Below are 14,104 nucleotides of genomic sequence, written 5' to 3'. Positions count from 1 at the left end.
TGAATGTGTGAATGAATGGGTAAAATGTGAGGAACAAATTGTAAAGTGCTATGGATAAAATAGCTATATAAATGCAGCCATTTACCATTTAGTCACAACAACAGACAACCTACCCCAGATCTACATTAGCAGCATGCAGATCAAGTAGTCACAACGACAGACAATCTACATTAGCAGGACGCAGATCAAGTAGTCACAACGACAGACAATCTACATTAGCAGGACGCAGATCAAGTAGTCACAACGACAGTCGGCCTACCCCAGATCTACATTAGCAGCCATCCCATCATTAAATGTGGCAATTCAGTCCCTCCATGTTTGACCCAGACCTGTTGTGGATCCATCACCCCTCTTCCTACATCTCATGTACAGAAGCACTGTGCCATTCTACAACCCCTCCATTAATATTCACACTGTTCCGTGGTAGACATCTTGGTCTGTGAACAGCAGGTGATTGTAATCATTTAGCAGGTGATAATCATGACAATGAGCTGTTGCACCACGGGTTGGCATGACACCAACAGAGTGCTATGAAATGCTAAATTCTACCCAGCCTGCTCATTATCCAGCCATAATCCACAACTATTCTTCATGTTCACTGCATGGAGACACTCTTCAACATGATTTGAAGGATTGTGAAGAGCCTTCCCTTGCAACCATGTGAGCTGCCAGTATACCATCGCAGACCTCTTTGGTTGGCAAACAACAGCTGACTGTAATCGACTAGTAGATGATGATCATTAAAAAGACAACTGGGCTATGAGCTGTGGCAGTGTGCCATATTTGTTGGCAAGACACTTAATTACTTATTTTTTTTTTAATATATTTTTATTTCATTTTTTGACACTTAATTACTTATGACAATATGAATAGTCTGACCAAAGAGGGAAAAGTACACTGAATATTGTCTATTGATTGTTAATAAAAATGATCATCTTAAATCTGTTTCTTTATTGTAAATGGTAAATGGCTGCATTTATATAGCACTTTTATCCAAAGTGCTTTACAATTTGTTCCTCACATTTTACCCATTCACACACACACCGATGGCAGAGGCAACCATGCAAGGTGCCAACCTGCACATGGGGAGCAATTAGGGGTTAAGTGTCTTGCTCAAGGACACTTCAACATGCTGCCCGGGAGGAGCGGGAATTGAACCGGCAACCTCCGGATTACCAGATGACTGCTCTACCTCCTGCTGAGCCCCTGCTGCTTACTGCATAAGTAACACAGTTACATGTGAAATGTTGTGGTTCCCAGGAACGATTTGCAAGCATATTTGCAAATATAGGCATAATGCAAACGGCTATTTGGATTTTATGGCAATTGAATATGCCCGGTTACATATTATTTGAACAGTTCCATCTTTCTGTGTGAAAAAACTCTAATGTATCGTCAATCAACGTGTAGCCTTTTGACTGGTCCTTGCCTAATGACGCTTAATTGATTACCATCATAGATTGTTTTTGTAGGTGACTCCTCGTGCGCAGTGCGCATGTGAGCAGAAACATCAACCTGGAGATGTCTTGCGAACAGAAAAGAGAGATAGCTTTGTTTTTATCTATAGTAACTGTAGCCTTTTACAACTTCCAAATCGGCGCCGATGCAATAAGCGTCGGAAAGTTTAATAATCTCAAAGGTTTTACTGCGTCATCTGATAATGGATGGGAAAGTTTTGGACAAAAAAACGACGCCAAGCACAGACATTCATACTCTGGACGGGTCATTCTCCGAGGCGCTCCGAGGCAAACAGTTGGTCCACAAGAGGGACGCGCTCAATCACCTGCTGTAACCCATGAAAAGCCACCAATAATTTTACCCTCACCACCTAACCACAGTGGAAACAACCTTGTCTTGACACCTTCGTGGAGCTCTGGTAATGTCATTGCGCACGAAGGCAATCTGGCCTCAGATATTGATGCTCGATATCAAGCCGATTTCCCAGGTAAAAGCTTGTTTGGTGTATTTGTTACATCGCAGGATTTAACCTAAGGATATATGGGTGGACTTTTGTACCACCGCCATACAGATAGCTCCATTCACTGTCATTTGTTTCATTGTGTTTACCGTATTAGGTTTTAATGGGCATGTGGTCCAGGGGAAGGTGTTTGGCCCATCCTTTGACAGGCCCAGCCCTCACTTCTCCGAATGGCTGGCGATGAGGCCTATGGTACAGTGTGATGACAACATTATGACCCTCACTGCTACCGGCAGAGGATACACACACCTTCTGGTGGATCGAGGTGCGTGCTTGGGGCCAAATCTTCAAAGTCAAATCCAAAGGCTTTAGGCCTTTCAAATGCAAAAGAGCATGTCATTTCCATCAAACCATATCTAACGCGTTTATACCAAACAGTGTTTCTTAAAGTTAGGTTGGATTAATTTTTTTTAATCATGGCTTTAATTAACCTAACTACAACTATAGGCCTCCATACAACTCCATGTAAAGTAGGATGAATAAAATACTCTTAATACAGCCTAAAGTATATTGTGTTCATTTATTCCACATAAAAGCAATGGAAATTCTCCTGTTTGTGAGAGAAAATGTGAGTCTGCTGAGAAAGTTTGAAAGCCACCATGCTGGAGAATTCCTTGGAATCGGCTGTAATTGTAGTAATATGATGTATTTTGTAGATCAGAGCTGTTGCTTCAATAACCTGTGTTCTCCTTTACAGGGCCTGTCTCTCCTATATCCCTGTTCCAGCTCCCCGAGTACTGTGGTTACTCAGTGAAGACCTCCTGGAGAGACCTGGTGATGATGGCACCTTATGATGGATGCTACTTCACACAGGAGGTAGAACTTCTGCAACCCATTAACAAGCCTAACGGAGACCTGATAAACCTGAACATCCTCCTAAACCAGGGGTTCTCAAACTTTTTTATACCACAACCCCCATTTTATTTAGGATTTTTTTGGCGACCCCACACTGTATGTATCGCGTAATTTCAACGTGGAATTAAGGAATATCAAAAATAAAAGCACACGTTGTTGAACTTGATGCATGCATATTTATTAGAAAATTATTACAGCACTGTTATCGATACACATTTATAAAACAAGGCATATTTAGCCCAAATATGTTGCCAGAACATTAAAAAAAAAATTGCCAATGAACTGTCACCTACCCACGACCCCACTTTGGGTCGCGACCCGTAGTTTGAGAACTGCTGTCCTAAACCAACGGAGATACTTTTTGACTTACAGGGCTACATGGTTCTTATTCTCTGTGAGGAACTCTCATTCGAATACAACCCAATGGCCATTTACTGTTCGCCAGATTTTCTTTCTTGCATGCGTCACATGGGGGGCGGACTGGTAATTGAGGAAAGGCCATGCATACTCTTGTTGCCACAGAAGGCAAACTGATACTCTGCAAAATGTGTATGTTGCCGCCTCAGCGACCCCACTGAAGTAACATAAATCTGTTTGTGGCATTAGCTCATTCTTTCCTCTTTTATTATGATCATCATAACTCAAACTCTTTCCATCCTTCGGACATCTTTACTAACTTCATTAGCGGTGCTGCTTGCTCAAATGCACACCGCTTGATGACGGAATGACATAAAATGTCATCTTTCGTGACGATTATGTCTTCTTTTTTTCTCGAATGGCTGAAGGTATTTTTTCAATCGTGTTGCCTTGTTGTTTTTGTTTTGCAACCACACAGAATTCCTTGTGAATTGATTGTACACAGATGTTGTAAAAACACCCACATTTGAACGTTGATTCAAGAGTTGAATACCTAGGTTATGATCGAAGCCTCAAATTATTAGGTACGGCCCTAGAATTGACAGATTCCCAAGTTCCACCCTCTCTTGACTTGACTGAGGAAAGCAACAGTTGTGAGTTGTGGGTCAATATAAAAAGTCTGTCTAAAAAACCTAGCTTGACTGAGGAAAGCAAAGGTTGTGATTGGACTATCAAGAAAAGATGGTAGAGCTTGGTACCAGTCAACTGAACATAATATGCTGTAATCTAATCTGCCATCTACTCCATCAACTGACATGCCATTAGGGCTGAACAATTAATCAATATTTCTATCGAAATCGCAATATGGCCATAATGCAATATCCAAATCGCAGGAGGCATAATATTTTTTTAAGGTGAAATGTGTGTCAAATGCTCATATAATAATCATAATCATATACTTAGGTTTTCTTTGGTACAGATCCCTGCAAAAATTACACTATGATCATTTAAATGTTTTTCAATGAAAATTAGAATAATGAAGCAAAAATCATTTTCTGATATTGTGATTTCAATAATCTCAATTGCATATTCTTTTTCCATATTCAGCCCTATGTGCCATGTTGCATTGTGTCCCCACTCCCTCCCTTTCAGAATGGGAGCTATGTACTGCCCATGCGGTGGTGGGGAAGCCCATTGAAACTCTCCTGCCCAGTCCAGTCACACCCTCCTGCCCTCCAGCCCACACCCTCGGTCCTCTGCTCCCCCTATGGCATGGCTGTCCAGGTGCAGGGAGAGGTGGGCCACATGCCAACACTGGGGGTCAAAGGTGAGTTGGGTACTCCCTATTGGGTTCCTGATGCTTTAGACGCATCTTGTCTTGCTAGGAATTCATTCCTCAAATAATCACATGTGACTAAAATTATCTTTCTTTCCATCCTCCTTACCTGTAGTGAATGGCGAGTGGGCTCCGTTTATATCTGAAGAGTGTGCTTACCGTGTGGACTCCCAACCTGACCAATTCATTTTCTTCTCCTTCCTTGGTGCTCCCTGTGTGACTGTTGGAGTAAGTTATAGTTATCCAGTTCATGGAAATTGATTAATGTGAGAGACTGCTGGCTTATTGTGACTATGATACATTTACATGTTTCCTTTGCTCTTTTCTTTCCCAGGATGGAGTGTATTTCCTAGTGTTCTTGAACAGACGAGAGTTCATTCTCTCTTGTCCAATATTCCCCTTCTTCCCTTCCCCTCCGGTGTCTCCACCCGTCTCTCCAAGTGTCCCTCTGACTCCTGAACCTCCTCCACCACAGCCGCCAACTGAGGGGCAGATGCCTCAACTTCCCGACTACCTCAACTACCTTTACCCTGGACTCCAGTACCCCCAGCTCCACCACCCTGGTCCACAGCCTCCCCACCCTGGTCCACAGCCTCCCCGCCCTGCTCCAGACAGCCCCCCGGGACATCAATCGCAGCAGTTCATGTCTCACATGGGGCCTGGTCAATTCCATTATTCTCCTGGAGGCCACCTGGATTATCCTTCACCTCCTTATCAACCTCCAATGCCAGTCCAATTCACTAAACCTGTCCCTGGGAAGGATATCCCTCAAATTCCCCAACTACCCACAGGTCCCCCTCAGTATCCCTCTGGTCCCCATTATCCTCAAGTACCAAACTACTACTTTCCCATTATTGCTGCTCAAAGACCTCATGGTGCTGTTCCTCCAACTATCCACTCACCCAAGTTGCCAACTTCCCCTCCGAAGCAACCTGAGGATACAAAATACCCCCAGTACCCCACTGATCAATTCTACCCACCTGGTTCATATGACCCTTACTTCCCCTATGGGTCAATCTACTACCACCAGCCTGCCGCAGAACCTGGCCCAGATATCAAGTCCTCTTCATCTACTCCTCCTCCTGGCATTTCCTCCACGCCAGTTCCACAGCAACCTGTGGGTCCACACTATCCCCTACATCCATATCACCCCCCTGGTTCACATGAGCCCTATTATTACCCATACAGACCCATGTATGTCTACCCTCATGCCCCTCTGTCCACCAAGGGATACTCTCCATCTGTTCCTCTGGCTCCCCAGCAGCACTATGTTCCTCTGGGCCCTTCTGTGCCCACAGCTCACCCGTCTCAACGACCCACCTGCCCTCCTAATTCCCACACATTCTGTAGTAACTACCCCTACCCCCTGCCCCATTATCATCCCCCTCACCACCACCACCCCCATTTGCCCTTGTATGCCACTCTTGCGCCTCCATCTGCGACTCCTACCACCCGACCAGCAGGGACTCTCCCCCCTCTGCCACCCCCCTCCCTCCACTGCCAGGTTGGCAGCATGATGGTCTTGCTGCCCTCTGCTGACCCAGACTCCATCCAAGTCAGAGGTCAGCGGGTGTCTCTTGTGTCAACATAGGGCCACAGTTTAAACTAGTGAAGAATGTGGCTTTTCCCATCTTCAAAGAGGGCCAGATGTGAGGAAGAAAATCTGGTTTCAAAGTCTGTTTCTGCTCGTTTTCACTACGAAAACATCCATCTTTGGCCAGAGCTCTTGGCTAGAGAGGACTGTAGAAGATATTCTGCCCACTTGTAAAGTAATTTAGAAATAATCAAAGAGTGATTGTTCAAACCCTCTTGCGTAAAAAACATGGTTTGACTCTAGTGCTATTGAGGAACACAGGGGAACTATTTGTAGAAAGTATTGGAAGGACGTTTATTTGTCTAGTGTTTTTGACGAGTTAGGTAAACCTGTAAAAATTTGGCATATTTTTTGCTGACTCGTGATGAATATTTATCAGTGTCTTAAAGTAGAAGTACCACTCTAGAATGTGTTTATGGAATTGTGAGTTTCACCGCTCTAGAATGTGTTTATATGGCATTATGATTTTCACTGCTCTAGAATGTGTTTATGGCATTGTGAGTAAGAAACTCATTGGTGATCTCAGACCAGCAGGCGTATTCTGAATCCGTTTACACACACACACCCTGATCAGTGATCCTAGATCACCTAATCTATTCTGAGAAAGTAAGTATATGGGTCTATTATAGATAATAACGGTCTGATGGCTATTATTTCTCCTGTCAGACCAGGGGAAGACATGGCTGCCGCTATCCAGTGTGCCCCCACTGTGTGGGTACATGCTGCAGAGGTCTAAAGTCTCCGGAGTGATCCTCCACGCCCCCCTGCCTGGCTGTCACAGCCAGTCCAGGGTGAGAACCTCCACCTCTTTCTCCGCCATCACATGTCGTCATACGTCAAAATGCACCTTTTTCTCTATAGAGGCCCTAAATTTAGTTCTGCATGCATGTATAGTGTGTTTTTCTTATGTTTTTGTGCAGTCATTTTTGGCAGCGCTTCCGTTATGCTTTGTAAGCTAAATCGAGCGCATAAAATAATAAAAGAAACCGTTTAGATTGATTTATTACTGATGTTTAAATGGTTGTGAGCCAACATGCCCCACTAATGTCTTCCCTCTCTGCTCAGACCCCAAGGATTCTTTCCCTACCTCTGCGGTTTTGGGACCTGATCCGTGGCCAGACCCGGACCCTGGAGCTACAGTGTCCATATGTACCATATGTAACCCCTGCACCAGGCACACTCGCCACCACCCCTCCCTCGACCAGCACCACCCAGGGCACTTCCACTTTTTTGATGAGGCTCAAAAGGGCAGGTGCTCAGGCACCCCTTGGCCTCTATGTGTGCACGTGCCTGTCGTCTGGTAATCCAGAGGTTCCCGGTTCGATTCCCGCTCCTCCCGGGCAGCGTGTCGAAGTTTCCTTGAGCAAGACACTTAACCCCTAATTGCTCCCGATGTGCAGGTTGGCACCTTGCATGGTTGCCTCTGCCATCGGTGTGTGAATGTGTGAATGAATGGGTAAAATGTGAGGAACAAATTGTAAAGTGCTATGGATAAAATAGCTATATAAATGCAGCCATTTACCATTTAGTCACAACAACAGACAACCTACCCCAGATCTACATTAGCAGCATGCAGATCAAGTAGTCACAACGACAGACAATCTACATTAGCAGGACGCAGATCAAGTAGTCACAACGACAGACAATCTACATTAGCAGGACGCAGATCAAGTAGTCACAACGACAGTCGGCCTACCCCAGATCTACATTAGCAGCCATCCCATCATTAAATGTGGCAATTCAGTCCCTCCATGTTTGACCCAGACCTGTTGTGGATCCATCACCCCTCTTCCTACATCTCATGTACAGAAGCACTGTGCCATTCTACAACCCCTCCATTAATATTCACACTGTTCCGTGGTAGACATCTTGGTCTGTGAACAGCAGGTGATTGTAATCATTTAGCAGGTGATAATCATGACAATGAGCTGTTGCACCACGGGTTGGCATGACACCAACAGAGTGCTATGAAATGCTAAATTCTACCCAGCCTGCTCATTATCCAGCCATAATCCACAACTATTCTTCATGTTCACTGCATGGAGACACTCTTCAACATGATTTGAAGGATTGTGAAGAGCCTTCCCTTGCAACCATGTGAGCTGCCAGTATACCATCGCAGACCTCTTTGGTTGGCAAACAACAGCTGACTGTAATCGACTAGTAGATGATGATCATTAAAAAGACAACTGGGCTATGAGCTGTGGCAGTGTGCCATATTTGTTGGCAAGACACTTAATTACTTATTTTTTTTTTAATATATTTTTTTTTCATTTTTTGACACTTAATTACTTATGACAATATGAATAGTCTGACCAAAGAGGGAAAAGTACACTGAATATTGTCTATTGATTGTTAATAAAAATGATCATCTTAAATCTGTTTCTTTATTGTAAATGGTAAATGGCTGCATTTATATAGCACTTTTATCCAAAGTGCTTTACAATTTGTTCCTCACATTTTACCCATTCACACACACACCGATGGCAGAGGCAACCATGCAAGGTGCCAACCTGCACATGGGGAGCAATTAGGGGTTAAGTGTCTTGCTCAAGGACACTTCAACATGCTGCCCGGGAGGAGCGGGAATTGAACCGGCAACCTCCGGATTACCAGATGACTGCTCTACCTCCTGCTGAGCCCCTGCTGCTTACTGCATAAGTAACACAGTTACATGTGAAATGTTGTGGTTCCCAGGAACGATTTGCAAGCATATTTGCAAATATAGGCATAATGCAAACGGCTATTTGGATTTTATGGCAATTGAATATGCCCGGTTACATATTATTTGAACAGTTCCATCTTTCTGTGTGAAAAAACTCTAATGTATCGTCAATCAACGTGTAGCCTTTTGACTGGTCCTTGCCTAATGACGCTTAATTGATTACCATCATAGATTGTTTTTGTAGGTGACTCCTCGTGCGCAGTGCGCATGTGAGCAGAAACATCAACCTGGAGATGTCTTGCGAACAGAAAAGAGAGATAGCTTTGTTTTTATCTATAGTAACTGTAGCCTTTTACAACTTCCAAATCGGCGCCGATGCAATAAGCGTCGGAAAGTTTAATAATCTCAAAGGTTTTACTGCGTCATCTGATAATGGATGGGAAAGTTTTGGACAAAAAAACGACGCCAAGCACAGACATTCATACTCTGGACGGGTCATTCTCCGAGGCGCTCCGAGGCAAACAGTTGGTCCACAAGAGGGACGCGCTCAATCACCTGCTGTAACCCATGAAAAGCCACCAATAATTTTACCCTCACCACCTAACCACAGTGGAAACAACCTTGTCTTGACACCTTCGTGGAGCTCTGGTAATGTCATTGCGCACGAAGGCAATCTGGCCTCAGATATTGATGCTCGATATCAAGCCGATTTCCCAGGTAAAAGCTTGTTTGGTGTATTTGTTACATCGCAGGATTTAACCTAAGGATATATGGGTGGACTTTTGTACCACCGCCATACAGATAGCTCCATTCACTGTCATTTGTTTCATTGTGTTTACCGTATTAGGTTTTAATGGGCATGTGGTCCAGGGGAAGGTGTTTGGCCCATCCTTTGACAGGCCCAGCCCTCACTTCTCCGAATGGCTGGCGATGAGGCCTATGGTACAGTGTGATGACAACATTATGACCCTCACTGCTACCGGCAGAGGATACACACACCTTCTGGTGGATCGAGGTGCGTGCTTGGGGCCAAATCTTCAAAGTCAAATCCAAAGGCTTTAGGCCTTTCAAATGCAAAAGAGCATGTCATTTCCATCAAACCATATCTAACGCGTTTATACCAAACAGTGTTTCTTAAAGTTAGGTTGGATTAATTTTTTTTAATCATGGCTTTAATTAACCTAACTACAACTATAGGCCTCCATACAACTCCATGTAAAGTAGGATGAATAAAATACTCTTAATACAGCCTAAAGTATATTGTGTTCATTTATTCCACATAAAAGCAATGGAAATTCTCCTGTTTGTGAGAGAAAATGTGAGTCTGCTGAGAAAGTTTGAAAGCCACCATGCTGGAGAATTCCTTGGAATCGGCTGTAATTGTAGTAATATGATGTATTTTGTAGATCAGAGCTGTTGCTTCAATAACCTGTGTTCTCCTTTACAGGGCCTGTCTCTCCTATATCCCTGTTCCAGCTCCCCGAGTACTGTGGTTACTCAGTGAAGACCTCCTGGAGAGACCTGGTGATGATGGCACCTTATGATGGATGCTACTTCACACAGGAGGTAGAACTTCTGCAACCCATTAACAAGCCTAACGGAGACCTGATAAACCTGAACATCCTCCTAAACCAGGGGTTCTCAAACTTTTTTATACCACAACCCCCATTTTATTTAGGATTTTTTTGGCGACCCCACACTGTATGTATCGCGTAATTTCAACGTGGAATTAAGGAATATCAAAAATAAAAGCACACGTTGTTGAACTTGATGCATGCATATTTATTAGAAAATTATTACAGCACTGTTATCGATACACATTTATAAAACAAGGCATATTTAGCCCAAATATGTTGCCAGAACATTAAAAAAAAAATTGCCAATGAACTGTCACCTACCCACGACCCCACTTTGGGTCGCGACCCGTAGTTTGAGAACTGCTGTCCTAAACCAACGGAGATACTTTTTGACTTACAGGGCTACATGGTTCTTATTCTCTGTGAGGAACTCTCATTCGAATACAACCCAATGGCCATTTACTGTTCGCCAGATTTTCTTTCTTGCATGCGTCACATGGGGGGCGGACTGGTAATTGAGGAAAGGCCATGCATACTCTTGTTGCCACAGAAGGCAAACTGATACTCTGCAAAATGTGTATGTTGCCGCCTCAGCGACCCCACTGAAGTAACATAAATCTGTTTGTGGCATTAGCTCATTCTTTCCTCTTTTATTATGATCATCATAACTCAAACTCTTTCCATCCTTCGGACATCTTTACTAACTTCATTAGCGGTGCTGCTTGCTCAAATGCACACCGCTTGATGACGGAATGACATAAAATGTCATCTTTCGTGACGATTATGTCTTCTTTTTTTCTCGAATGGCTGAAGGTATTTTTTCAATCGTGTTGCCTTGTTGTTTTTGTTTTGCAACCACACAGAATTCCTTGTGAATTGATTGTACACAGATGTTGTAAAAACACCCACATTTGAACGTTGATTCAAGAGTTGAATACCTAGGTTATGATCGAAGCCTCAAATTATTAGGTACGGCCCTAGAATTGACAGATTCCCAAGTTCCACCCTCTCTTGACTTGACTGAGGAAAGCAACAGTTGTGAGTTGTGGGTCAATATAAAAAGTCTGTCTAAAAAACCTAGCTTGACTGAGGAAAGCAAAGGTTGTGATTGGACTATCAAGAAAAGATGGTAGAGCTTGGTACCAGTCAACTGAACATAATATGCTGTAATCTAATCTGCCATCTACTCCATCAACTGACATGCCATTAGGGCTGAACAATTAATCAATATTTCTATCGAAATCGCAATATGGCCATAATGCAATATCCAAATCGCAGGAGGCATAATATTTTTTTAAGGTGAAATGTGTGTCAAATGCTCATATAATAATCATAATCATATACTTAGGTTTTCTTTGGTACAGATCCCTGCAAAAATTACACTATGATCATTTAAATGTTTTTCAATGAAAATTAGAATAATGAAGCAAAAATCATTTTCTGATATTGTGATTTCAATAATCTCAATTGCATATTCTTTTTCCATATTCAGCCCTATGTGCCATGTTGCATTGTGTCCCCACTCCCTCCCTTTCAGAATGGGAGCTATGTACTGCCCATGCGGTGGTGGGGAAGCCCATTGAAACTCTCCTGCCCAGTCCAGTCACACCCTCCTGCCCTCCAGCCCACACCCTCGGTCCTCTGCTCCCCCTATGGCATGGCTGTCCAGGTGCAGGGAGAGGTGGGCCACATGCCAACACTGGGGGTCAAAGGTGAGTTGGGTACTCCCTATTGGGTTCCTGATGCTTTAGACGCATCTTGTCTTGCTAGGAATTCATTCCTCAAATAATCACATGTGACTAAAATTATCTTTCTTTCCATCCTCCTTACCTGTAGTGAATGGCGAGTGGGCTCCGTTTATATCTGAAGAGTGTGCTTACCGTGTGGACTCCCAACCTGACCAATTCATTTTCTTCTCCTTCCTTGGTGCTCCCTGTGTGACTGTTGGAGTAAGTTATAGTTATCCAGTTCATGGAAATTGATTAATGTGAGAGACTGCTGGCTTATTGTGACTATGATACATTTACATGTTTCCTTTGCTCTTTTCTTTCCCAGGATGGAGTGTATTTCCTAGTGTTCTTGAACAGACGAGAGTTCATTCTCTCTTGTCCAATATTCCCCTTCTTCCCTTCCCCTCCGGTGTCTCCACCCGTCTCTCCAAGTGTCCCTCTGACTCCTGAACCTCCTCCACCACAGCCGCCAACTGAGGGGCAGATGCCTCAACTTCCCGACTACCTCAACTACCTTTACCCTGGACTCCAGTACCCCCAGCTCCACCACCCTGGTCCACAGCCTCCCCACCCTGGTCCACAGCCTCCCCGCCCTGCTCCAGACAGCCCCCCGGGACATCAATCGCAGCAGTTCATGTCTCACATGGGGCCTGGTCAATTCCATTATTCTCCTGGAGGCCACCTGGATTATCCTTCACCTCCTTATCAACCTCCAATGCCAGTCCAATTCACTAAACCTGTCCCTGGGAAGGATATCCCTCAAATTCCCCAACTACCCACAGGTCCCCCTCAGTATCCCTCTGGTCCCCATTATCCTCAAGTACCAAACTACTACTTTCCCATTATTGCTGCTCAAAGACCTCATGGTGCTGTTCCTCCAACTATCCACTCACCCAAGTTGCCAACTTCCCCTCCGAAGCAACCTGAGGATACAAAATACCCCCAGTACCCCACTGATCAATTCTACCCACCTGGTTCATATGACCCTTACTTCCCCTATGGGTCAATCTACTACCACCAGCCTGCCGCAGAACCTGGCCCAGATATCAAGTCCTCTTCATCTACTCCTCCTCCTGGCATTTCCTCCACGCCAGTTCCACAGCAACCTGTGGGTCCACACTATCCCCTACATCCATATCACCCCCCTGGTTCACATGAGCCCTATTATTACCCATACAGACCCATGTATGTCTACCCTCATGCCCCTCTGTCCACCAAGGGATACTCTCCATCTGTTCCTCTGGCTCCCCAGCAGCACTATGTTCCTCTGGGCCCTTCTGTGCCCACAGCTCACCCGTCTCAACGACCCACCTGCCCTCCTAATTCCCACACATTCTGTAGTAACTACCCCTACCCCCTGCCCCATTATCATCCCCCTCACCACCACCACCCCCATTTGCCCTTGTATGCCACTCTTGCGCCTCCATCTGCGACTCCTACCACCCGACCAGCAGGGACTCTCCCCCCTCTGCCACCCCCCTCCCTCCACTGCCAGGTTGGCAGCATGATGGTCTTGCTGCCCTCTGCTGACCCAGACTCCATCCAAGTCAGAGGTCAGCGGGTGTCTCTTGTGTCAACATAGGGCCACAGTTTAAACTAGTGAAGAATGTGGCTTTTCCCATCTTCAAAGAGGGCCAGATGTGAGGAAGAAAATCTGGTTTCAAAGTCTGTTTCTGCTCGTTTTCACTACGAAAACATCCATCTTTGGCCAGAGCTCTTGGCTAGAGAGGACTGTAGAAGATATTCTGCCCACTTGTAAAGTAATTTAGAAATAATCAAAGAGTGATTGTTCAAACCCTCTTGCGTAAAAAACATGGTTTGACTCTAGTGCTATTGAGGAACACAGGGGAACTATTTGTAGAAAGTATTGGAAGGACGTTTATTTGTCTAGTGTTTTTGACGAGTTAGGTAAACCTGTAAAAATTTGGCATATTTTTTGCTGACTCGTGATGAATATTTATCAGTGTCTTAAAGTAGAAGTACCACTCTAGAATGTGTTTATGGAATTGTGA

The sequence above is a fragment of the Notolepis coatsorum genome, assembly GCF_963971535.1.
Source record: "Notolepis coatsorum genome assembly, chromosome: 7".
Classification (NCBI taxonomy): Eukaryota; Metazoa; Chordata; class Actinopteri; order Aulopiformes; family Paralepididae; genus Notolepis; species Notolepis coatsorum.
The sequence above is the reverse complement of the archived record's forward strand: the minus strand, read 5'-3'. Positions refer to the sequence as shown.